The sequence below is a fragment of the Symphalangus syndactylus genome, chromosome 19 (assembly GCF_028878055.3).
Source record: "Symphalangus syndactylus isolate Jambi chromosome 19, NHGRI_mSymSyn1-v2.1_pri, whole genome shotgun sequence".
Lineage (NCBI taxonomy): Eukaryota > Metazoa > Chordata > Mammalia > Primates > Hylobatidae > Symphalangus > Symphalangus syndactylus.
Genome location: NC_072434.2, coordinates 14453950 through 14480838, shown reverse-complemented (window position 1 = coordinate 14480838; position 26889 = coordinate 14453950). Strand labels below are relative to the sequence as shown.

At 37.2% G+C, this 26889-nt stretch overlaps 1 long non-coding RNA gene across 1 annotated transcript in view; it reads right to left on the bottom strand.

Annotated features, from left to right (window-relative positions):
• Window positions 1-26889, bottom strand: part of LOC129458502 (uncharacterized) — a 755613-nt gene that overhangs the window by 9188 nt on the left and 719536 nt on the right. The window contains exon 6 of the long non-coding RNA XR_010114565.1: window positions 396-451. This is a non-coding gene — a long non-coding RNA (uncharacterized lncRNA). The remainder of the gene's footprint in view (window positions 1-395; window positions 452-26889) is intronic.

Here is a 26889-nt window from a genome sequence, read left to right as displayed (position 1 = left end):
ACACATGGAAATTGTTCAACTCTAAGAAGATTTTCTTACAAAACAGGAGAAAACAAGATAGCTTAGGCTTTTGGAGTCTTTTTATGTGCCATGGGCTGTGTCGAATACCTTATTGTATTAGCAAAATGATCCTTCTTCCATCTATTCAGTGGCAGAACCAGGATGAAATCCAGCAGCCTGGTTCCTGAATGTGAGTGCTTAATCATAAAGCTTTGCAATGGGCCCTCCTTGGAGCAATGTGACCTGGCATAATGACCCAGGAACATTCTGTGCCTCCATTTGCTCATTAAAAAATGAGAAAAATAAGAAAAGCAAGCCTGCCACCAAGGTCCTGAGTGTCTGGTATGCTTTCAGACTGCCGTGGGCATTAGGCAGCTGACACATATATTCCATACCTCTCTTTAGGGTCCGTTGCCCGCCTGGCAGATATTTGTGGGTTTCTGATCAGCACCTTAAAGAAAACAAACAAAAATAAAAACAGAGATAAACCTGCAGTCACTGTCTTTATTGGAGCAATTTCTAATTCAAACAGTAAGTGCTTGTGACTAAATGAAAATGCAATGGTAGTTAATAACTGTTATTCTCCTCTAATTTGAAAATAACGTGAAATCAGTTTAGTAAGACTGGAGTGAACAAGTATAAGGTGAATAAACTCGTACAAATCTCTACCACAGTCAAAATGACAGCCTCAGAAACTCATTTACAACTCTAGACTATATCTTCTGAGCTTTCAGAATAAGGTGGGAGTTCAAGTTTGTGGTCTTACGGTCCAACTTTAAGATATATCTTGAATCAGTCCATTTTTTTTTTTTTGCAGGGACATCAATAACCCTTCAGTCTAAACCAAGGATCAGCAAGCTATCTCTAAAAAGTTAAAGATAGTAAATATTTTAATCTCCGTGGGCCATAAAGTCTCTACAGCAACTACTCTACTCTGCTGTGTAGAGCAACAGCAGCCATAGATAATACAGAAATGAATGGACATGACTGCATCCCAATAGAGTTCTATTTACAAAAATGGGTGATAGGCTTTTGACCCATGATTGTAATTTGCCAGCCCATGGTCTCAACCACCGTGACCTTTCAACATTTTCAGTTAGTTACTGTTCTTACTCCTTCACTATGAACCCTAACTAAGGTTCTAAAAGGATATGCCACTTCCTTGCTTAAAATGCTGCATTGCATTCTTATTGTACTTAAGTTAGAAGCTAAACTTCTTGGCATGGCATCCAAGGTCCACATATGGGAGCCACCTGTCAATCCAGTGTTTTCTCACATTGTGCTCGCTTCAGCTCACTTTATTTCTGTGTTTTTCAGCTTGTCAATTCAGGGCCTTTGCACTGCTGTTTCCTTCCCTTCAAAGTCCTCTTCCTCACTTTCTGCTTCCCAATCCTCCAATTCAAATTAGATCACTTCTTATACCTCCCATAGTATTCTACACTCTCCCTTCAGAGCACTTAACTAATTCAAAATTAAATGCTTATTGTGCAAGTATTAATTTAATAGCTGTCTTCCCTACTAGACTTAGTGCCTTAAGAGCAGGAGTCAGTCATGTTTGGTTATCACATACTTCTGGCAAACAGTAGGTGCTCAACAGCTGCATGTTAATTGCATGAACAACTTGTTTAGTTCTAAATGTTCAAATATTTTTATGAAATTCAGTCATCTTCCTTCCTTGGGAGAACAAAAAAATGTCTGGGACCAGGATGATTTCTTTTCTATGTTACAAATGGAGAAATAGGCCCAACAATGACTGTACAAGTCACCAGGAAGAGTTTGATTAAAAGTCCAAGCATGTTTTTCCAGCTTAGTATTTCCTGAGACACTTAGAAGTCCCACGGGTTCATGTTTGAGAAATTGCCATGTAATTTCAAGCTTGCCCTTGCTTATGTCTTTGGAAACCTTCCAGTCAATTTTCCAAGGCTGATACCTTTTGTGCTGGAATGATGCTTATTCTGGGAGCCCTGATGCCATTATCACCTTCATTTCGGGTATTGACCCAGCACAAGAATTGTGCATTTACTATGTGCTAATTTTAAAAAGTTTACAGAGCTGGGCTCCTCTACAGATTCTCAAGAAGACATTTATGGTTCTGAGTACCTTCTCTGGAATCATTAGGCAACAAATTTGCTTGGAAATTTCTTTCATCGTGTCTCAGTGGAGATGAAATATGGTCACTTGCTGGGAAGAAAATGACAATAAAAGGAGAGAAAAATCTTTCTAAGTGCTCCCTAAAAACAAGGAAATCTGATATGCAGCCTGTGTGCTGATACTATTATGAGACTTCCAACTCAGAGCTGTAACAGATGGGCGTTTTCTGTCTGTCTTTGGTGATAAGGTGAATGGCTTCCCCCAGGGATGTGTGGGGAGAACTGCTGAGTTGGCCGTGTTGGTGCCAAGCAGCTGGCTGCTGACAGGATTATAGGCAGAGATTGGCACTGTGGGGAGGGTGGGTTGATAACATGGAGACGGAAGACTGGAAAGCAAAAATAGCCCCTCTTTCTTATCCATCTGTAGCTGGAACTTTAAGCAACCCATTCTGAATAGTGAATGGGGTAGCCAAGAGAGGCTAAAGATGGGTACCCATTCATTCATTCCTTTATTCATTCAACAACCATATTGAGTAACTGGTGTGTGGCAGCTATTATGCTGGCTCCCGGGGAATGAATTCACAGCAGAAATGAATTGTTTTTACCCTCAGGAGTCTCCCAGCTTGGTGAAGGAGATGAATACTGAAAAAAAAAATAAGCTTTATAAAGTGTTATTGTGAGCAGAAAAGGCCTCATAGTGATGGAAATTCAAGATAAAAGTTTGAAAAGTCAATGGGTATTTCCTGTGAGGATGTAAGGACTGGGTGGGGGGAGCAAGTATGATTTAGATAGAGAATGAAGCATGAACTAAGAAACAGGACGTCTCTAGTTCCCTCTCTCTCTCTCCACCCACCATTGGTCCCTTGCTAATGTCATGCCCATCTGCTTGCAGTTTCCTTATGAAGCATCATCATTTTTTGTTTGTTTCTGCTCTTTTCCCATGGTATAATTTCTACCTGGATTTCCTGTCGTTATCCCTTGAGTGCTCCTGAAACAGTAGAGAGCTTTGTAGACCATGTTGGACAATTTGAACCTTATCTGAAGGGCCTGAGGAAATATGAAGTATGAATAAGCAGAATAGTTATGGTCGTATCTGATTTTAAGAAAGTTCACTTTGGTTTTTTAAGGGAATGAGCTAGAATGTGAGGCTGGAGCACATTCGGAGACAGATACAATCGTTCACTCAGAGGTATTGAGGACCTGAACTGTAACAGCAATAGTTGTCAGACACCAGCCTGACCTATAACAGCAATAGTTGTCACACACCAGCCTGGGTGTGAAAGATTTACAGAGATAAACGCAAACACAGTAACTGATTGGTTACAAAATAATTTTTTGTCCTTTGATTGGTTGGGTAAATAATAGTAACAACACTGTATAATTGAAGAAAAGTGAAGAAGCAGAGCTTGGGGAAAGATTATTGATTCATCGTGCATTGGTGATATTGGTTTGGGATTCACTGTTAGAAGTACACATTTGACATGCAAATGGAAGTGTTAGGTGGTGATGTCACATAGAGATTTGGAACTCAAGAGACAGAAGCCATGACTTTTATCAGTTAGGTAAGCTAGGTTATGATGTAGTAAAAATAAAAATCACAGCAGCTTAAAATAACCAAAGTTAATTTCTTCCTTACTCTACTATCTACTGTAGGTCAGCAAGAGTGTTTTGCTCACTGCAGCCACTCGCAAGCTGAAAGAGCAGTCACCATTTTGAAAGTCATTGGCTATTGGGCCAGAGGGAAAAGAGAGGTCTGGAAGGTCTTGTCTTGGTGATTAAATGTTTGACCAGACAGTGACATATGACATTTCTGCAAAGAACTAGTCAGTGACCACACCTAGTTTCAGGAAGCCAGGAGTGCATTCCTCCTGCAAGGAAGGAGAGCTGGAAATATTTGGCAAATAGCAGTAATGACTATCACAGGACCAGAAATAAAGACCTAGGTATGATCAGCATGTAGGTGGCAGAAAGGCTGTGGCAGTGGATAATCCCATAAAGCTACATAGAGATTAAAAAGAAGGAAGCTAAATCAGAGTCCTAGGAAAGTGTCTATATTTAAGGTACTTTGCGTGGGGGAAATAAAGTCACAGAGAGAGGATGAGAAGAAATAGTCAGAAAAGTATCAGGAAAACCAGAGTGGCATCACAAAAGACTATGAGAACATTTCAGTAAGGGAGCATTTCAATAGTGACTGACTGAATCTTTCTTTTAAACAGTAGCTAAGCTGCCCTGATAAGATGATGGATAGATATCTTTGTCTTTTTTTTTAAACAATTGGTGTATTATAGTCATTAATTCCTAGAGTTGACACGGTCCTCAAAGGTCATCCAGCTTACCTACCCACCAAATATTAGAACCCTCACAATGACAGGTTACAAATCTCTATCTTAAATTAACCTGGAATCTTTCTCTTTGTGCTTGTATCCATGGTTCTGCCCTCTACAATCACAGTTAAAGGGAGGTTTTTATTTTTGTTCTCCACTCAACCTTGTAATATCATTGAATAGCAGATAGGGTTGATGACAGATTTCTAAGACATAATTAATTTGCATAAAAAGCAACTTTTTTTTTTTTGGAGAGATGGAGTCTCGCTCTGTTGCCCATGATGGTCTCCAATTCCTAGGCTCAAGTGATCCTCCCACCTCAGCCTCTAAAAGTGCTGGGATTACAGGCATGAAGCACTATGCCCAGCCAGGCTTGTTAGAATTTAGGTTTGATTTCTAGATGGAAGCTCAGTTATCCAAACTACAGTTCTTCTTTTGATTTAAGGAGAAAAGACAGGAGGTGAGGCAGGAGAGGTAAGATGAGATGATATAGTATAATTTTTTAAAAAATTAAAGAAAGATTGGCTGGGCATAGTGGCTCATGCCTATAATCCCAGCACTCTGGGAGGCTCAGGTGGGAAAATCATTCAAGTCCAGGAGTTTGAGACCAGTCTGGGCAACACAGTGTGACCCCATTTCTAAAAAACAAAAAATTAAACATTATTAGCATAGAATAATATATACTCTATTTGGCTACTAACTGTGTGAGCAGACAAATCACTTAACCTTTCTGAGCAGAAATTTTTCCATCAGTGAAATGAATGCCTATTCTGTATTCCTCACTTGGCTGGTTGTTATTAGAAAAGATGGAAGTAACAGCTATGAATAAAATTCACATCTTTAATACAAAAAGTGGGAAGAGATAAAATAGAAAAGATGACAACACAAGATTCAGGTTGCACCAGTCATGGGCAGATATCAGCTACTCAGACCAAGAAACAAGCTGAGCTTGGAGGCCAGTAGTTGATTTAAGAAAACTCCCTCTTGTATTTATTGCCATAGTAATATTGTATAACAATCACCTCAAAACCCCTGGGTGCACAATGACAAACATTTATTTTAATTTATGCAGCTATGGGTCTGATGGATATTCCTGTGTGATGAACTAGGTCTGGCTAATTTTGGCTTGCCTTAGTCATATGTATACAGTCAACTGGCATGTCAGTTGTGGGCTGGCTGGTCTAGGATGGCCTGATGTAGAGAACCCTCCTCCATGTGGTCGCTGATGCTCCACTAGCAGGCTAGCCTGAGGGTGTTCACAATTGTCCAGGAGAAGCCCTCTTGAAGCTTAGCATCATAATTGACACACCCATCATTTCTGCTGCCTTGTATTGTCCAAAGCAAATCACACGAGACCAAGCCCATGTTTAAGTGGTATAAAAATTGACCTTAATTTTTAATGGCATACATTTTTGTAATCAGTCTATCACAATCTTTTCTATGGTAGCCTGTAAGCAAGTTGAGAAAGTTGTTCAAATTCAAAAGGAATGCTACAGAAATAGAAAGACCTCTCCCTCCTGCCACCAAGGGAAAAGCCAACAGCCATGGAGAGCAATGAAATGAGGAGCCACTTCCAGGGAGCAGAAGTGAGGTCTAATCAAGGAACTCTCCCCATGTCTAGAGTGAAAGGCCTAGAAACATTTACTCAGGATGATTTCAGAGTTGCTATGAACCAATTCCTGGCTGTTTACCTTCTGTTATTTCCCTTTTTTGAGTGGAAGTGTTTGTTGTAGTCATTTTATTCCTCTTCATCATTGTATCTTTTGTGTTTCGGGGACATAACCTGTCTTTATATTCTCAGCCTGTGGATTATAAGCAGCTGCATCCAGACATGATGTCAATCACAAGATCTTAGTGGACGTCCTGAAAAGGACTGAAACTTGAGAGAAATACTTGTGACTAGAAGAAAGACTATGGTAGACTACAAAACTGGCTGCAAGTCATCGTTCTTCCCTGAAATCATATTCTTTGCAGTGTGACCTTGTATCCATTTCAATCAATAGGTGGAGCCTATTTTCCCATACCTTGAATCTTGGCTGGTCTTTGACTTGCTATAGTCAATAGAATGAAAAAATGTGATGGTGTGCCATTTCTGAGGCTAGACCTCAAGAGGCCTTGACAACTTCCTTTCTCTCTAGGGACTCCTGCTTAACCCATGAGAACAAGCCCGACTGGAATGCTGGATGATGAGAGACACATGGCCCAGACACTCATCACACTCACTGACAGCCATACATGTGAGAAGCTAGTCCAGAGTTTCTCCACCAGGTAACTGCAGATACATAAGCAAGCCCAGCTGATCAAAGACTAGAGCAGATCAGCAAGACCATCCAGCTGACATGTAGACCTATGAGAAATAATAAATGCTTAATTTTTAAGCTGCTGAATTCTGTGCGTAGGTATTACTTGGCAATATCTAACTGATACAACTTCAGTTTATTCCCCAGCATTTGGGAGACATTTCCAGAACACCATGCCTTGCAGATGAAGAAAACACAAAAAAGATAAAAGAAAGTCCACATCCTGTCAGCTCTGTTGTCACCATAAGTGCTAGCACATTGTGGCTGTGTCTTTTGAAATAAGCCTAGGCTTGTGTCGTCCTTCAAACCACTGTTTTGCACTGCTCTCTTTCTTCCTCTTTCTCTTTAATTCTAAACCTCTGACAGTCCTTCTCCCGTCAGTATCTAGGGATATATCTAAGAGAGTGGGAAAGCAAACAGAAAACCAGTGGCTTTGAACTTTCAAAACAGAAAAATATTGTCATTCTGCTAGTTTCCCTTCTCTTGATAGACAGAGAAGGAGAGAGTAAGTAATGACTACCTGGAGAATTCTCAGGAACGGGAAGTCCAGAAACACCACGCAAATGGCCTCTAGTATAAGGAAACATGGGTTGTTTTTCTTTTTTTGTTTTGTTTTGTACTTGCTTCTACTGGGAAAGCCAAGAATGAACCTAAAAAGACTCTGAAACAATAGGCAGCATTAAATGTGCCATATCTTTAATGCTGACACGTTAGGCGTTTGGAGTATGGAGATTTGGGTATGGGGAGAAAACAGTGATAATGTCTAACTATAAGAAGTTAATAAATTGAGAGAGAGGAAGAGCTGCATAAAGGAAAAGGCATGGTTTGTGGTCTGGGATCAGAGTTGCTAGCTTTGACTCTTCTTATACAACGTGGCCTCTCTTTACCCAATTCATTGTATAATCTTGGCCTGGTTACTTACCCTCAGAGTCTCTATCAATCAGAAAATAGATATACTTGGTAAAGCTAAGAAAGATAATGTTGTGTTCCTTAGATGAATCAATGTATGTGCCAGAAAAAAACAGGAGGTTTCATTTTGCCTTAATTATTTTAGAAAGCAAGTCTCTGGGGTTCAATGGTTTATATTATCTAGACAGTTTCAAAGGAATACTTCATTTCGCTTGAGGCAAAATAAACCTAGACACCCTTGAGAAAAAAAACTGACATGATTTGTATCCTATTTTAATCAATGATCTTGTGCTCAAGATCTGTGCTAGGGACTACCATGACATAGAAGAGTAAGGTGTTCCTGTTCTTAGAGAAACAATTTGTAAAAGACTCAAGCTAGGAAATTATTAAGTGGTATGTTTGTTGGCACAAACCACATGTGCTGCAGATATTTAAAGGAGGAGGGAACTAGAGTCCAGAAGATCAGTCTTTACCTAATTAATAAGATATTCAAACGGTAAAATGTTACAATTAAAATTCCAATTTAAAAAGTCCAGCCATACAAAGAAATAACAAAATGTGATTCGTAATGAGAGAATGTGATCAATAGAAAGAGACAGAAATGATACAGATGATAAAATCAATAGACAAAGACATTAAAAGTTATAACTATTACCTATATGTAATATATGTTACATATTAACCTATATATAATATAAGTTACATATTAACCTATATTAAGGAAGTTATAGGAATTGAGCCTAGAATTGGGTCTTAAAAGATGAAGGAAGGGGGCACACTGGGTCCCAGTAAGACAAGAAAAGACTATGTGCTAGACATGGCGCTCAGTGATTTACATGTATACAATGCCTCATTTAGTACTCATAAGAACTGGAAGAAGATGTATTATTATCTTTGTTATAGTTTCACAGAGGTTAAGATATTTACCAAAGCCACACAGTAAATGCTGATAGTAGGTAGGAAAACAAATGTCTTTGACCCTAAGGCTCACATTCTTCTTACTGAGCCCTACTATCTTCCCAGGGACAAGAAGGAACATGCAGTGTTGCTTGACAGTGAAGTGAACCACCAAGAAATACAAAGAATGTGTGTTGAGGAGTCCAGAGTTAATGCTGAAGAGGTAAGGTGATGCCATCATAGTTTGGATGGTCTGGAAAGAGTTGGAGCATCTAAGAATGATTTCTTGGGAGATAAGGCCATTGGTGTTTTTTCTCAACCTGTCACTAGAGAGAGATACAGTCAAGCCTCCATTTTCCTAGGGGAAGACTAGTTTTTCCACTCTGGGTGGAGAAAAATTGTTAAAAAGTCTTGATTATCAGAATTTGGCCCCCAGTTTTTCTCATCATAACACAGCCCAGTATGTATGTTCTGAAATATCCATGGGCCCGCCTGTTGACTGATGTAGACACAATGAGGATCTTATAGAAGAGAGAGAGATGACTGGAAGAGTTTGAGTAGGGAATATGTCTGTTCCAGCTTTCCCAATACTTCATCATTGGAAGAGCCAGAGGTATAGAAAATGGAATTAAAAGCCCCAAGTTAGAAAACAAGGGCTCCCTTATTTTCTGTCAGGGAGTCGGACTGGTAGAGTGCCAATAGGTTTCATCATGCTTAGAATTTGATTATCTAGCACCCTGTCATTCTCAATCCATTATCCTGATTTCTTCTTTATAGCACTTATCACTTCACAACATTTTATTTTATATGAATTTGTTTATCTAGTATATAGATGCCCCACTGAAATATAAGTCTGATGATGGCAGGGACTTTACTTGTCTTGTTTACTGTTAGATTTCCAGAACCTGAAAATACTGCCTGGTACCAATAAATATTTGTTAGGTAAATAAAGCTGATCATTGTATTAATCATTTCCCTTACATTTATGGACTGATCACGGTAGTCAGGCCCTGAGAAATAAAACAGAGCTCATAACCTGGTGGTTCGAATGATAAAGAAGTGTTGGAAAAGCTGGAACAGACAGATTTCTTACCCAACCTCCTCTGGTCATATCTCTGTCTTGTATAAAGATAATCCTTCTGGAATCACCATCAAACAGGGACTCCTCAGGACTAAAGATAGAGGGCCACAGATCTGAGGAGCTACTATACAGACACATGCTCAGATATAATCTGAAAAGTGCAATGCAGAGGTGTATGTAGAAAATAGCGGGAGTACAGAGAATGGTTCCTAACGAGAGGAATCACCTGACCCCAACTTTAAAGAATAAGTAGGCTCTGGGTTAGGTTAGAAATCAATCGACCTATGTGCATTAACCCCCTTCTTTGAGGAATTCGGGGCACAGAGACAAGTGAGGTAGGGACCAGAGGGATGAGGAAGCCAAAACTATGTATTTAGATAACAGAAATCCAGAAAGATTTTTTAAAAGGCACGTGATGGGCCACCAAACATAAGTGCCAGAAGTAAATATTAAATACAAAGTAAAAGTCCAGAAATCTCGATTGATGGGCACAAGAACAACACAGAGTGGTGAAGGTAAGAACAAAAGAGGCAAAGATATTGAATAGTTTTGCAGAACAGGCACTAATGTTAAGGATTGCTTTGACAGGTAGACTGGAGATTGGGGCTGGTCCAACTAAGAGGAGAAGGCTCAGAAAAGACTCAGCCTACCTATGGCTATACTTACCTATTGTCCTGGGGCCCTCAGCCAGGAGAGCTGCATTCTGGATCGTATTTCCACCTCAATACAGTTTGCTTCTTTCATCCAATATGGATATAGAATGTGTATAGATACAAGTAATGTGAGGAAAGATGGGAGAAAAGAGAAGCCAGAAATAGAGAAAGAGGATTAAGGGTGTTAAAGATATGAAGGAGAGAGGAAAAACAAATTTATAAAGGTGTAAGGGGAAGAAAGTTTAAAAATAAAACAGGAAAGAAAGGAACTTTCCAGCCCTTATTAGGTTTGAGTGCTAGTGGTTATTTAAGTGGTCCCTTTGGATGGGTAGACACGTTGAACATTTCACTTCTGCTGTGTTTATATTTATAAACCATAAAGTCAAGCTCAGATTTCTGCTAGAAAAGCACTTTTAGAAGGCAGTGAGATCTTATCTTTCATTTTCTATAGATCAGTTTCACAGCCTCTTGAAGTATTTATAGTTTTAATACATAACCATAAATGCCCCCTAAACAAGGAATATTGCACCTTTCGATTACTATTATTGCTTTATTGCTCATCACAGCCATAAATTAGCAACATCCTCTGGCATACTGAAAGAGCACTGAATTAGGTTACAACACGAATACACAAGAACCTATTAAAGTTCTGCTATTTCTTGAAAGTCTTTATAGTTTTCTAGTGTGCCCCATAAGTGTTTCAATTAAAGAACTACTTGCCTGCTCAGTAATAGCCTTCTTGTTTGAGATAGGATTGCATATCAGAAAAGCAAGATTAAAAGAAGGAAAATGGAATATAAAACATTAAAAATGAAATTGCTATAAAAAGGCAGGCAAGAATTTAAATTATGCATATTAAAGCTATTTAAACCATTTAACTCTATTTTATACAAGCTGATGTACATACATACATTTCTATATCGTCTATAGCTAAAATTGTGTGTATGTATGCATTTACATACTTTATTCTCTCAATGACTCTAGTGCCATCGGACATTTTTATTGGAGTTCTTGACCACATGACCAATTATTGAAAAGGTATAACCAACAAGATGAGGACAATTATGTTGTTTATGATGATATAACAGCTTGGAGCTACATACCACATAGAATATCATGATTACAAATCAAATACAATACAAGAGAAAAATTATTGAGAGCCAGAATATCTACACCTTGATTATAGCTCTCCTAGTAATCTCTGTAAATAAGAGAGAGATTTATCTTTCAGTTCTAGGTTTCCTGGGGCACCAATAAGTTGATAACATATGAAGTATTCATTTTAGATATGTATAGATATGTATCAAGTAACTACTAGGCATTATGGGAAATTTAAAGGACTAAAAATTACATTGCTTATCCTCAAGGGGCTAATCGTGTATTTGGGGGTAAGAAAAACATACATTTGGGTATATGCAATGCAAATGGTCCTGTTTCTGGCTAGTATGTAAAAAGTCACAAAGGACTATCACTCCTACATTAACAAGGAGAACAAGGTACATATGCTACAGACACATAGCTTGTGTATGTTTGTGTGTGGGAGGGCTGTGGTTAAACACATTGAAGTGCTGAGAATGCAAAGAAACCTCCTGAAAGTGATGACAAAGGGGTCCCACAATGGCTCTCATGCCTGGTGGAATGATAGTCAGTCATTATCATCTTCCTCTCATCTTAATAATGAGAACAAGCCAGATGAGCCACAAAATTCGTGGGTTTTCTCCAGTACATTAGAGAGACAAGAATGCAAAAAATACAAAAAAGGAAAAAAAAAAACCCACAAAATTTCAGAAGGTGGCAAGCTCTTTTTAAGAGAGAAGGAACCGATTTCATTTCTAGTAGAGCAGCAGGATGAGGAAGAATCCACAAGATATGGAGATACAAAGAAACAAGTCAAACTTTTAGCAAATGTTTAACTTTCTCTTGAGCCTTCATTACATATGAGGGGAAATATTCTAAAAGATTAGGGCAAGGCAGGAAAGCTGAGAGTGGTCCTTCATTTTAGGCATGCAAGACCATCTTCAGGAATACTGCAGCAACCTTCAGAACAATGTGGACAGAAAAAGTGACCTGTTAAAAATGCCTCCAAGGCATCTGACCCTATACAGTATGTAAGACAGCTTCTCTTCAAAGGCTAGTGTGAGGATAGCTGAGTGGAAATAGATCTTCCAAGGTACAGTGATCTGAGGGTAAGACTGGAGACCAAAGACAACACCGTAGTCACCCAAAAAAGCTGGCAGCTTTCCTGAAAAGGAAATTTTCTCAAGGTTCAGAAAGCTGGCAATGAAATACAGTTTCTTAAGAGCTCAGATACTAAGTTTGCCAGAATTGTAGTCCTGATTCTACTCTCAAAACATTTGAAGTTAGTGGTAAACTGAATCTAAGTTGCAGCAAAGGCCAAACCCAGACCAACTAGAGATTAAATTAGCTTAATCATCACAAACTGCAGTCTACCAGAAAAATAGAATGTCCAGTTGGGGAGATAATATGTACTTCAGTCTCTACTGTTCTTTTACATATAATTCATGCACACCATTTAAAAATGCGCACAGAGGCAGGAAAATGAAATTCCCTAGTCAAGAGAGAAACAAAGAACAGAAGTAGACCCAGCGAGTACTTAGATATTGAAATCACAGAAAGGGACTTTAAGATAGATATACATAGACAAATATTTTAATGAATCTAGGAGTGAAGTTGGACATATACTCTAAAAGATGGAGAATTTCACCAGAGAGATAGAGACCATGAAAAGAGACATGGGTCTACGGAGTCTTCCTCTCTAGTGTTCAGCTAAGTAATAATCAGCACATGTATGTGAGAAAGTTACCTAAGTGTATTTGTCAAGGTTCCCCAGAGAAACAGGCTGAGGTCATCTGAAAGAGGCAAAGCTATCAATCTCTGGAACTTCCACAGAGCCAACACAAGATTATGCTCTTATTACCCAGAGAAGAAAAAATCTTCACAAGTTGTGTCACTCCAGTAGAATACTCAGAAGGGTATTACTGCCATAGTAGGGCAAAATTAAGCCTAAAGAGCTCTGTGATCTCAACTATCAAACTTATAAATAAGTCTTGAAATAATCAGTTTACAAGAAACTTAACTGTACCCTAGAGAAAAATTTAAGAATATTTATAAGAATTCAATAAGATATTCAAAAGGTAAAATGTTACAATTAAAATTCCAATTAAAAAAGTCCAGCCATACGGCTGGGCATGGTGGCTCACAACTGTAATCCCAGCACTTTGGGAGGCTGAGGCCTGTGGATCACAAGGTCAGGAGATCGAGACCATCCTGGCTAACACAGTGAAACTCCATCTCTACTAAAAATACAAAAAAATTAGCTGGGCATGGTGGCGGGCACCTGTAGTCCCAGCTACTCAGGAGGCTGAGGCAGGAGAATGGCGTGAACCCATGAGGTGGAGCTTGCAGTGAGCCGAGATCATGCCACTGCACTCCAGCCTGGGCGACAGAGCGAGACTCCATCTCAAAAAAAAAAAAAAAAAAAAGTGCAGCCATACAAAGGAATGGGAAAATGTGATTCATAATGAGGAGAGAATGCAATCAATAGAAACAGACAGAAATGATATGGATGATAAAATCAGTAGGCAAAGGCATTAAAAGTTATAACTATTACCTATATGTTTAAAAAGATATAAAAATATTTAAACATGTTAGGAGAGATAAGAAAGATATAAGAAGGAACAAATCAAGTTTCAAAAGATTCTTTTAAAGTCTGAAATTAAAAATACACTAGATGGGATTAATAGCAAATTAGAAATTGCAGAAGAAAAGATTAGTAAACTTGAAGATGTAGCAATAGAAATTATACAAAATGAAACACAAAGAAAAGAGCCTGAAAAGGGGAACAGAGCATGAGGGAGCTGGGAGACAACCTCAAGTGGCCTAATTTATGTATAATTGGAATCATCTAAGGGGAGTAAGGGACGTACAGAAGAATATTTGAAGAAACAATGGTCAATATTTTTCCATTTGACAAAAACTATAAACCCACAGATCTAAATGAGGCAGGATAGGTAGTCAAGCAAGTAATCATTTCCTTGGGACAAGGCAAAAGTGGCAACCACGTTATCAACACAAAGAGTCCCAGCACTCACATTGTAGTCAAGCTCATCCAAGTAGGACTTGTCCTCAGACTGATCCTTTGCTGATTACAATAGTAAAAAACATACCCACCGGGTACAGATTTAAAATGCTAATAAGACGTGATGTATGAACAAGCATGTACAGCAACTGAGCGTATGCACCCAGAGGACCACCCCAAACATACTTACTAGTAACACCTCCTCTCTCCTCCTTATGAATAACCATTTAAGACCCCCAAAAATGGAGTGTCCTCAGAGCCAGTCTTTGCTAACTTACCTCTTGAGCAGCCCTCTCTATCTTTTCAAGTGTATCTTCACTTAGCTTCAGTGTTCTTTCTCTTTTGCAATAAACTGCTTTCTACTATTTTTCTACTGCAGTGTGTCTCTTATTTAAATTAGTTTAAACTAAGAAAACAAGAACCAAGGACTCTCAATCACTGTCAACATTAGAAGCTGGACAAAAGTAGCACAATAATTATGAAGAAAACTACACCAAGGAACAAGGCAATCACATCACTTAAAACCAGCAATAAAGAGAAAATCTTAAAAGCAGGTTGGAAAAAGACACACATGATCAGAAGAATTAATTATAGTAAGGATAAAATAACATATCCTGTCAGTAAAAACCAAGCCAGAAAATAGTGAACAGAAGCTTTAAAATACTAAAAGAAAAATTTGTCAACCTAGAAATCTCTGCCCAGAATAAATATTTTACAAATGTGAAGGTAAAATACATTTTTTAGCCAAAAAGTCTGAAAGAAGTAGTTGTTAGCAAAACTTTCATTATATGCAATTTTTAAACAAGTTTTAGGGTGCTGCTAAAGCAGTGCTGAGGGTAAGATTTATGCCACTAAATGCTTACAGTTAGCTTTTAGGAAAAAATGTCTCAAATTAATAATCTAAGCTCTCACTTCTAGAAAATAAAAAAGCAGAGCAAAATGAAACAAAAGCAAGCAAAGAAAATAAAATAATAAAGAACAGAAATCTATGAAATTAAAAACAGAAAAAAATCCAAGGCCCATTACTTTGAGATCAAAAATATTGGTAAACCTTTAGCCAGACTAATTTGGAAAAAAGACACAAATTATCCAGAAGAGAGAGAACATCACTGCAGATCCTACAGTTAAGAAGACACCAGGGAAATATTATGAAGAACTTCATGGCAACAAATTTGGCAATCTAGCTGAAATGAAAAAATTACTTGAAAAACACAAACTACCAAAGCTATCTAAAGATAAATTAGGTGAAAAAAATGACTCCATATTAAAGACATTGAATTTGTAGCTAAAAATCTTACCACCAAGAAAACTTCAGGCCCAGATAAATTCACTAGTAAATTATATCAAACATTTAAGAAGAGAGTAATATAAATTCCATACAAATTCTTCCAGAAAACTGAAGAAAAATAAAACCTCCCTATGCAGTGAATAAGGCTAGCACTTCTCTGACATAAAAATCAGAAAATGTAAGTATTATTTTAAAAGAAAACAAAAGACCAGTGTTAACAATAACAATAAATGTGAAAATTATTAACAAGTTTTAGCTAATAGAATCTAACAATATTTTAAAATATAAACTATTGCCAAGTGGGGCCTATCTTTTTATCTTATTAGGAAATATTGGTTGAATTTTTAAAATGTGATTAATATTACTCACCATATTAACAAAGTAGAAACAAATGATCATCTCTACAGTTGAAGAGACTAATTGTCTTACTTTGCTTATAACAGAATACCTAAAACTGGGTAATTTGTTTTAAAAAGGAAATTTGTTTCTTACAGGTATAGAGGTTGAAATGACAAAAGGTAAGGCACTGCATCTGGTGAGGGTCTTGTTGCTCCTGTAGTTAAACGTTCTGTAGTGTCCCAGGTTGATGCAGGGCATCACATGGCAAGGGGGCTGAGCATTCTAATGTATTATACTCAGATTTCTCTTTCTCTTCTTATAAATTCTTTAGTTTCACTCTCATGATAACCCACTAATCCATAAACCCTTTAATCCATTAATCCACAAATAAATTAATCCATTCATGAGGACAGAGCTCTCATAATTGAACCACCTCTTTTTTTTTTAAGTACAATTTCCATTTTATTTTTCTCCAGGGAATAGTCTATCTTCAGTCTTTAAGAACTCAGCTCCTTATATGGGCTTTGGTGGGGGACGTGGGGCAGCACCTGCAGGTCTAAATCAGGGTGGGGGTGTTCCGTCCTTTGGGCTTCACGAGATCGATTCCTGACTACTTTGCTGTGAATTGCACAACTCACACAGTAATGTAGCTTCACATACAGCTTGGGAAGCACATAGGCCTCAAAGACACTCGCTTCAGAAATGCCCCTGACTGCTGCGGCCTCCACTATATTTCAAATGACAAATTTCTTAATGGCCTTGTCCTTGGGCACACATCGAGCACAGTGCAGCAAATAGGCTGCACGTGGCCGTGGCCCTTTTTGGCACGACCATTGTTCCTTCTTTTCTTTGTCATCTTGGAGGCATGCACCGAAGAGCTGAACCACCTCTTAAAGGCCATAACTCTCAATACTACTGCATTGGGATTAAATTTCAACATGCATTTTAGAGGAAGCATTCAAACCATACCACCATTTGACATAATCCATCATTTATTTCTGAAAACAAAAAACAAAAGAGCTCTTGGAAAATTTGGATAATAAAAAAACTTGCCTAACCTGGTAGAAGACATCCCTGAAAGAAACCCACAGCTAACATCACATAATTATGAAAGACTTAATTCTTCCTTTTAATATCAGGAAAAAGACAAAGATATCCATATTCATCAATATTTTTCAACATTGTACTAAAGTTCTAATCAGTGCAATAAGATGAAAAAAAGAAATAAAATTTATCCAAATTAAAAATGAAGAGACTAACATTATCCTCAGCCAACATTTGCCTACGTAGAAAATCCTATGGATTCAACAAAAATGCTATTAGAACTAATAAATGACTTTAGATTGAAATAAATTGATATACCATGTTGTAGAATACCAAGTCCATATAAAAAATACTTAGGGTAAATATAACAGGAAATATGTAAGATTTATTACAAGTTTCAGCACATTTAGCATTAATCACTAAGTAAGGTGCTCTCTGACCTGCTTCCTCACAGTTGTTTGGTGCCTGTTGCCTCAAAATCATCGAGATCCTATTACAAGATTATCGTTCCCCTTATCTACTCTATAGATAATATCTTGAACATTATAAAACATTACATTTTCCATTTGAGACATTCTTTCAGGTCCTGCATACCATGAAACTAATGATGTCAGCTGGTCTGAAGGACCCCACAGGAGCTGACTCACAAAATAATACAGTTTCCACATCCAGAGTATTTCATCTCCCTTACCCCAACCAATCAATGACCCAAATTTTCTAGTCCCTTGCCCTCCATGATCCTTTTAAAAACTCCAGCCCAGAAATCCTCAGGGAGCTGATGATTTAAGAGTCTTTTCCCATGTCCTCACTCATTGCCCTGTGATCATTAGACTCTTTCTTTTCTGCAAACCCTACTGTCTCAGTGTAATTGGTCTGTTACTGTGGGATAGGTATATGAACCTGTTGGTCCTATAACAAATTCTCTCCCAAATTAATTTATAGGTTCAATACAATCCCAATCAAAATGAACAGCAGGCTTTTTTTCCCATACAAATTAAAAAAAATAGTTTCTGTAAGTTTTATGAAAATGTAGTGGGACTACATTAGCAAATCAACTTTCTAAAAGAACTGAAACAGCTTTAAAAATAACAAGGAAAACCCAATTTAAAATTTTAATACTTATTGTAAGGCTAGAATAATTGATTCTGCATGGTTTGGAAAAACAAGATCTATTCAGCAATGAAACAGGATAGAAAATCAAGTAATAGACACGCATATATGTGGTCAATTGATGTTCAACAAAGCTGCCACGGCAATTCAGTAGAGGAAAAGCAATCTCTTCAAGATACATTGCTGGAACAACTGGAGAGCCATCTACAAATGAACTTCAATCTTTATCTATCTACCTCAACAAGAAACACAGAATAAATGAGAAAACAAATGTGGGAGCTAAAAATGTAAATATTCTAGAAGTAATCAGGATAAAGTCTTAATGATCTTATGTTTAGCAAATATTTCTTAAGTAAGAATCAAAAAGCACAAAAAGAAAATTTCAATAAATTGGAATTCATAAAAATGTTAAACATTGCTTTTGAAGGCACTGTTAATAGCCACAGCCTGGGAGAAAATAGTTCCAAAATATGTATCTGAGAAATAACTTATATCGAGAATGTATTAAGAACTGTTACAACTCAAAAATTAGAAGACAAAAAAATTTAAAATTTTAAAAATTGGGAAAGATTTGAATAGATACCTTTCAAAAAAAGATATTCAAATGGCAAATGAGGTAAAAATGGCAAAAATGCTCAACATCATTAATCATTAGGGAACATGAAACTGAAAATGATTTTTAAAGAAAGGACATGGTAATTTAATTGAGAAATAAGAACTTTATCTACAAATAATTCTGGAACAACGGGTCCTTCCTAAGAAAACACAAGAATTTCAACCTTAGCCTCTCCTTGTAACCAAAAACTAATTCAAAATAAAGGATAGACCTAGAAGTAAAAGTAAAATTTTAGAAATTCCAGAAGAAAACTAATTAGAGAAAAAGTTTTGTGACATGTTATTCAAAAAGTATAAAACATAAAAGTTGGATAAATTGTAATTCATTAAAATCATTAACTGCTCTTCCAAAGACACCATTAAGAAATGGTCTATAAACAAATGAAAATACGCTCAGCATCATTCATCACCTGAAAAACATAAGTTAAAACCACAACCATGGGCTGGGTGCAGTGGCTAACACCTATAATCCCAGCACTTTGGGAGGCCAAGGTGGGCAGATCACTTGAGGTCAGGAGTTCGAGACCATCCTGGCCAACAGGGGGAAACCCCATCTCTACTAAAAATGCAAAAGTTATCCAGGTGTGGTGGTGTATATGTGTGGTCTCTGCTACTCAGGAGGCTGAGGCACAAGAATTGCTTGAATCTGAGGTGGAGGTTGCAGTGAGCCAAGATCATGACACTGCACTCCAGCCTGGGTGATGGAGTAAGACCCTGTCTCTCTCACACACACACACACACACCATAAAAACCCCTCACAATAGTACACTATTGTATGCACGTTAGAATGGCTACAATTTTAAAAGACTGGCAAATCTAATTGTTGATGAGGTTGTGGAGCAACAAGAATTCACATGCATTATTGATGGGATTGTAAAGTGGTAAAATCACTTAAAAAATAAACCGTGAATTTCTAAAATGATCACATATATAAATACCATACAACTCAGCAATCTTAGATATATACTCAAGAAAAATATAAACACGTATCTACACAAAAATTTCTACTCAAATATTCACAGTGGCTATATTCATAATAGCCCAAAACTAGAAACAACCCAAATGTCCTTCCACTGTAGTATATCCACACAATGGAATACTACTAAGCAATAAAAAGGAACCAACAATGAATACTAATGACAACATGGATGCATCTCATAATAATTATACTCTATCTTATCATTAATTATTATATTAATTGTGCTCTGTCTTATTATTAAGATACAGACAAGAGTACATATAATTCCCTTTATATGAAACTCTATAAAAGTCAAATAGAGAAAAATCAAAATATTCAAAAGTTTATTCTTTTGAAAAATTAAAAAATTGGTAAACCCCTTGCAAAAATCAGCAATAAAAAACAAAACAGGCTGGGCATGGTGGCTTATGCCTGTAATCCCAACACTTCAGGAGGCCGAGGCAGCCAAATCACTTGAAGTCAAGAGTTCGAGACCAGCCTGGCTAACATGGTGAAACCCCATCTGTACTAAAAACACAAAAAGTAGCCAGGCGTGGTGGCGCATGCCTGTAATCTCAGCTACTCAGGAGGCTGAGGCATGAGAATTGCTTGAACCCAGAGGCAGAGGTTACAGTGAGCCAAGATCACACCACTGCACTCTAGCCTGGGCAACAGAGCGAGACTCCATCTCAAAAACAGGCAAAAAAAAAAAAATAATTGTCACTCCGTATCTGACTCCAGTGACTAATACTAATTTTAAGATGGATTATAAATTCCAACATTAGCTAGAACTCCAAACTTGTAAAAGAAAACAAAAGAGAATATCTTTGTAACCTACAGATAGTTGAATAATTTTGTTTTTTAACCACTAACCAGAAAAAAAATAGGCAAGCCACAGACTAGAAAAAATATTGATAGGTAGGTAGGTAGATCGATAGATCAATCGATAGATAGATAGATAGATAGGTGGATAGATAGATAAACAGCTAGGACAAAGGACTTGCATAAAGGACATATGGATATTTTCAATTTGTTACACATGAATAACAAGAAAAAAAACAACCCAATAGAAAGGTAGACAAAGTACTAAAAAAAACCCTTTACCATTGTTGATCACAAGATTGATCACCTGGAAAGAGGCTTAGCATCATTAGTTGTCAGGAACACACAAATTGAAACCAAAATGAAACACCATTATGTGCCCACAACGTGTCTAAAATAAAACTTAAAAAATGTCAATAATACTAAATCTTGGCAAACATGTGGAATGATGAAAACTTTTATACATTGCTTATGGCATAGTAAAATGTTAAAAGCACTTTGGTTAACTATTTCTTTTTTTCTGATAATGTTAAGCATAGATCTATTCTATGTCCCAGCAACCCACTCCTATATTACTCAAAAGAATTGAAAACATATGTCTACTGAAAGACAAGCACAATACTATCATAAAGGCGTTATTCATAATAATTCAATATTGGAAGCAGCTCAAATGTCCATCAACAAGAAAAAAGACAATGGCATTGTTGTATGTTTAGACAATGAGTGCTATTCATCAATTAAAAAGGAGTGAATACTGACATACACAACAACATGGATCAATTTCCAAATATTATTTTAAGTGAAAGAAAGCAGATCCAGAAGGATACAGACTGGATAATCCCATTATAAGAAATCCAAGAATAGGCAAAACTCACTACAATGAGAGCAATAAAAAAGATTTATCTCTGGAGGGTGGAGGAATTGATAGAAAAGGGGAAGGATCAGTAGTATCTGTTAAATGATTAGAACTAGCTGGGGTGGTGGGTGGGTGAAAGTTCTGATTTGTAGCATTTGTTGGTTTTTATGCTGTGAATACTTCCAATCTCAAGATTTCTAGCTGCCAGTGTGATATGACTGAGCTAGGAGTTAGGAATGCATGTGAGCAGTTGACTCCCACAGCCCCGGAGAGCTTGCTCCAGTATGCCACTGGGAGGAGATGAAGAAACATTCTTTGGTAATAGAAACATTCTAATTCTTCTTCTGGGATGTGGTTATACGGGTATATAAAATTGTCAAAAGTCATCATATTTATTAGAAATTTGAAATCTGTGCATTTTTTATGTCAGTTGCATTTCAGTTTTTTAAAAAGTGGTAAGTGGCACATGCTAGGTAAAAAGAAAGACTTGCCACTGGAATTGTCTTCAGGCCAATACTGTAACATGCCAGAATATCTCAGTATAACAAACAACCCCCAGATTTAATGGCTTAAAGCAATGACATCATTTATTTTGCTCAAGGGCAAAATATTTATTGTCATTATCAAATGAAATATCATTTATGTTGTGCAGGGCTTGGCAGGGATAGCTCATCTCTGCTCCGCTTATATTAGCTACATCAGTTCCAAGGCTGGACATTAGAATCATCTCTCACTCACTCAAATATCTGATGGTGGATACTGGGGCTTACATGTGACCTCTTAATTTATATTTCTTACAAACCTAAGCCCAGGTTCTAAGAGTGAATATCCAAGAGAAGAAAAGCCAGACGGAAGCTGTATCATCTTTTCTAATCTAGCCGGGGAAGTCACACTGCTTCCCTCCTCGTTCATTCCATTTGTCAGAGCAGCCACAAGCCTGCCCAGGTTTAAGAGATGGGGAAATAGACTTCAACTCTTCATGGGGAATGCCAAAGTGCTAGAAGAATATATGAGACCGGAAATATTGTTGCAACTATTCTGAAAAATACATTCTGCCACAGACTGTCATCTGGCATCATAACCCTCCCTCTTACATAGAAAATACTCAAGGCTCTTCCTAGAATCTTCCAAAACTCATCCTGCCACCAAAAGATGTATAGATATACTTTTTTAAAAAGACATCCCACTTCAGCATTGTATTTCAAATGTAGAGAAGATTCAGAATCTTATCATCTAAGTCAGATACAGGGATAGGGAAGGCTCCTTGAGTCTGATCCTCAAGAATTCCAAGTATGAAGAACTGGGAACTAAAGAGATGAGTTATCTGTACCCTACACACCTAATAACCTAAATTGTGTGACAAGCATGAGATAATCATAACGGATGTCTCGTTAGTAAAGTGGGAAAACTGGAAGCATCCAGTAACTACTGGTTCATAGCAAATGTGAAATACTTGCCAATCCTTGCTTAGGGCTCTGTTCTACTTTCTGGGAGTGAATGATTCACTATTCCCCTTGGCTCCGTTCTCTGGGATCTGTTCTCTGGGCTCCTCCTTGTGCCCTCTGTTTGGCTGGTTCTTGCCTGTAGTCATTCTAGAGTCCAAAGGCCTCTTTCTTTTTCTTTCTTTTTTTTTTTTTTTTAACATAAAACTACAAACTTTGTCCATATTTTCCAAGTTTTTCCTTTAATTTTCCATGAATGCCCTAAAATTTCTGGATCCGATTCAGGATACCTCATTGCGTTTAGACATCACTTTAGTCTCCTTCAATCTGTGACAGTTTTTCAGCCTTTCACAATCTTGACACTTTTTAAAATTTAAAATAAAGTTTTATTGAGGTATAATTTGCATATCATACGATTTACCCACTAAAGTGCACAATGAAATGATTTTTTAAATAGTTTCAAAGGGCTTTGCAATCTTTGCACAATCTGATTTTAAAACATTTTAATCACCCCAAAAAGAAGCCTCATACCCATTTGTATTCACTGCTCATTTCTCTGCCCTAAAAACCTCCCAGTGTAGGCAACTACTAACTACTTTCTAACTCTTGGGACTTGGTTTTTCTGGACATTTAGTATAAATAAAATTATAAAATATGTGATCTTTTGTGTCTAGCTTCTTTCACTCAGTGTATTGTTTTCATAGTTTATACATGTTGTAGCAGATATCTACTGAATGAACTACTGTTCCTTCTTTTCTATTACTAAATAAAATTCTGTTGGACCAGGACGCCACATTTCACTTATCTGTCAGTTGATAGACTTTTAGGTTGTTTCCACCTCTTGGCTATCATGAATAATGCTATGAACATTTTTGTAGACATTTTTTTCTGGTGGAAGTATGTTTCTGTTTTGGAGGAGTATATGCCAAGGAGTAGAATTGCTGGGTCGTATGGTAACTTTATGTTTAACATTTTGAGGGGCTGCCAAACTGTCCTTCAAAGCAGCTGCACCATTTTACATGCCATCAGCAATGTATGAAGGTTGCAATTTCTGCACATTCTTTCCTACACTTATTATCTGTCTTTTTGATTGCAGCTATCCTGATGGGTGTGATATGGCATCTCATTGTGGTTTAGATTTGCATTTCCTAATGGCAAATGATGTTGAGCATATTTTAATGTCCTTATTGGCCATTTGTGAATCTTTTTTGGAGAACTGTCTATTCAAATCCTTTGCCCATTTTTAAATTGGGTTATCTTTTTATTGTTGAGTACTAAAAGTTATTTATATATTCTGGATACAATTCCCTTAACAGATATATGACTTGCAAATACTTTCTCTAATTCTTTGGGGTTTCTTTCCCCTTTCTTGATGACATGGTTTATAGTATAAAAGTATTCAATTTTGATAAAATCCAATTTATCAATTTTTTAGTTTGTTACTTTTGCCTTTGGTGTCATATCTAAGAAACCATTACCTAAACCAAGATCACAAAGATTTACTTCTATGTTTTCTTCCAAGAGTTTTCTACTTTCAATCCTTAAATTTAAGTCCACAATCCATTATGTGATAATTTTGTGTATGGTGTATTTTTGCATATGAATATCCAGTTGCTCCAACACCATTTCTTAAAAAGACTATTCTTTTCCCATTGAATTGTCACAAATCAATTGATCATAAATGTAAAGGCCTTGTTTCTGGACTATCACTGCTATTCCATTGATCTATATGTTTATCCTTATGCTAGTACAACATTGTCTTGATTACTGTATCTTTGTGGTAAGCACAAAATTGGAAAGTGTTAATCTTCCAAATTTATTCTTATTTTTCAAGATTATGTTGACTATTATTGGTCCATTGATTTCCATATACATTTCAGAAATATATTGTCAAGTACTATAAGACAGCTATGATTTTGATAGGAATTGTATTGAATCTATAGATCAGTTAGAGCATATCACCATCTTTACAATATTAAGACTTCAAATCCATGAACATATGATGTATTTCTATTCATTTAGATCTTCTGAATTAATCAATGATGTTTTGTAGTTTTAAGAGTATAACTTTTAAACTTTTTCTGTTACATTTATTTCTAAGTATGTTATTCCCCAGACGCAATTTTAATGGAATTTTAGACTTAATCTCATTTTCAGATTATTTGTTGCTAGTATCTAGAAATACAATGAATTTTTATACATTGATCTTATATTTTGAATTTATTCATTAGTTCTAAGAGGGTGAGTATGTCTATTCATTAGTATCTTCTATGTATGGCGCATCTGAAAACAGAGATAGCTTTATTTATTCATTTTCAATATCGATGTCTTTACTTTCTTTTTCTTTCCTACTTTCCTTGGCTAGAGATGTCAGTATACTGTTGAGTAGAAATGAGAATGGACTACTTGATTGATTCCTGATTTTAGGGAGGAAAGCATCCAGTTTTTCACCCTTAAATATGACAAAGCTGTGAAATTCTGTAGATGCCCTTTGCAAGTTGGAGCTTCCCTTCTATTCCTAATTTGTGGAGCTCTTTCCATTTTATATCATTTCTTTTTCTTCTAGTTAAATTTTATTAAAGTCTAGTCCATCAGACAAAAGCCATAGCCATTGAAATTCCTCTGAGGTAAGGCCTCCTCCGTCTTGGGCTTCCCGCAGGGCTATTGTGAGACAACACCCTTAAGATTCTTAGAAGCTCTTTTTAAAAAAGAAAATAGGATTTATCCATGAGAATTAACCTTAAGATAATTGGAGCAAGATTTTTTTTTTTTTTTTTTTTTTTTTTTAGCTGGAGATATGGTCTTAAATGTTTCTGATGTCTCAACATAGGGTTTTCTGGTCACAGTCTTGTCTTCCTCTGTAGGTAAAGCTCTATATTTGACCTTCCCAATAACAGCTCTTAATTTGACCTTTGCCTCGAAGCCATTTCCTTTTTTTTTTTTTTGGTCAGACAGAGTCTTGCTCTGTCACCTAGGCTGGAGTGCAGTGGCGTGATCTCGGCTCACTGCAACCTCTGCCTCCCACATTCAAGTGATTCTCCTGCCTCAGCCTCCTGAATACCTGGGATTACAGGAGCATACCACCACGCCTGGCTAATTTTCTTTGTATTTTTAGTAGAGACGGGGTTTCGCCACTTTGGCCAGGCTGGTCTCGAACTCCTGACATCAGGTGATCCACCTGCATCGGCCTTCCAAGTGCTGGGATTACAGGTGTGAGCCACCACACCTGGCTGCCGTTTCTTAATTTTAGCGTTATTTGCTATATGGAGAAGCTGGCAATAAAATGGAGTTGTAATTTTTGAACCCAGTACATCCTCGTTCCTTTATATTTAACTATCCCTTTTTCAGTTATAGCTTTCCTCTTGCATTTTACTGTGAACAGCTAGAAGCTAGATGACATCTTGAACACACTGCCTGGAAATCTCCTCAGCTAGATCCAGTTCATTAGGTAAACTTTCTATTTCCTATGTCATTATAGGTGACAGTGTTGCTAAACTTTCTGTCACTTTATATTAAAGGTCCCCTTTCCTCAAGCTCCCAATAACATTTTCCTCACTTTTTTAAGCCCTCACAGACAACTTCCTCAGGGCAATCGGGCCTCAGCTAACAGCCTCTTCAGGGGCCGTGCACTTCTGCACTCTCCTTGGTCCCAAAGCCACTTCCACATATTTAGGTTTTTGTTATGATAGTTTTCTACTTCACACAATAAAACCTGTTCTACTTATCATGGCTGTACAACAAGTCACTCTAAATTTTAGTAGCTTAAAACCATGACAGCGTTTATTGTACTCAGGAATCTGCTGAGTGAGGCTCAGCAGGAATAGCTCACCTGCACCCCATAGCATCTGTTAACAGCTTGCCGAGTGAGAATCAAAGTTACCCGAAGGCTTGTTCACTCACATAATTGGAGCCGATGTTGATTCTCAGCTGAAACCTTAAATAGGACTTTCAACCAGAGCAGATACAGGGACCTCTCCACATGGCTTGGGCTTTCTTGCAACAGGATGACTTGGTTCCAAGGGCAAGCACATGAGCAAGAGAGATAGAGAGTACACTAGGAAG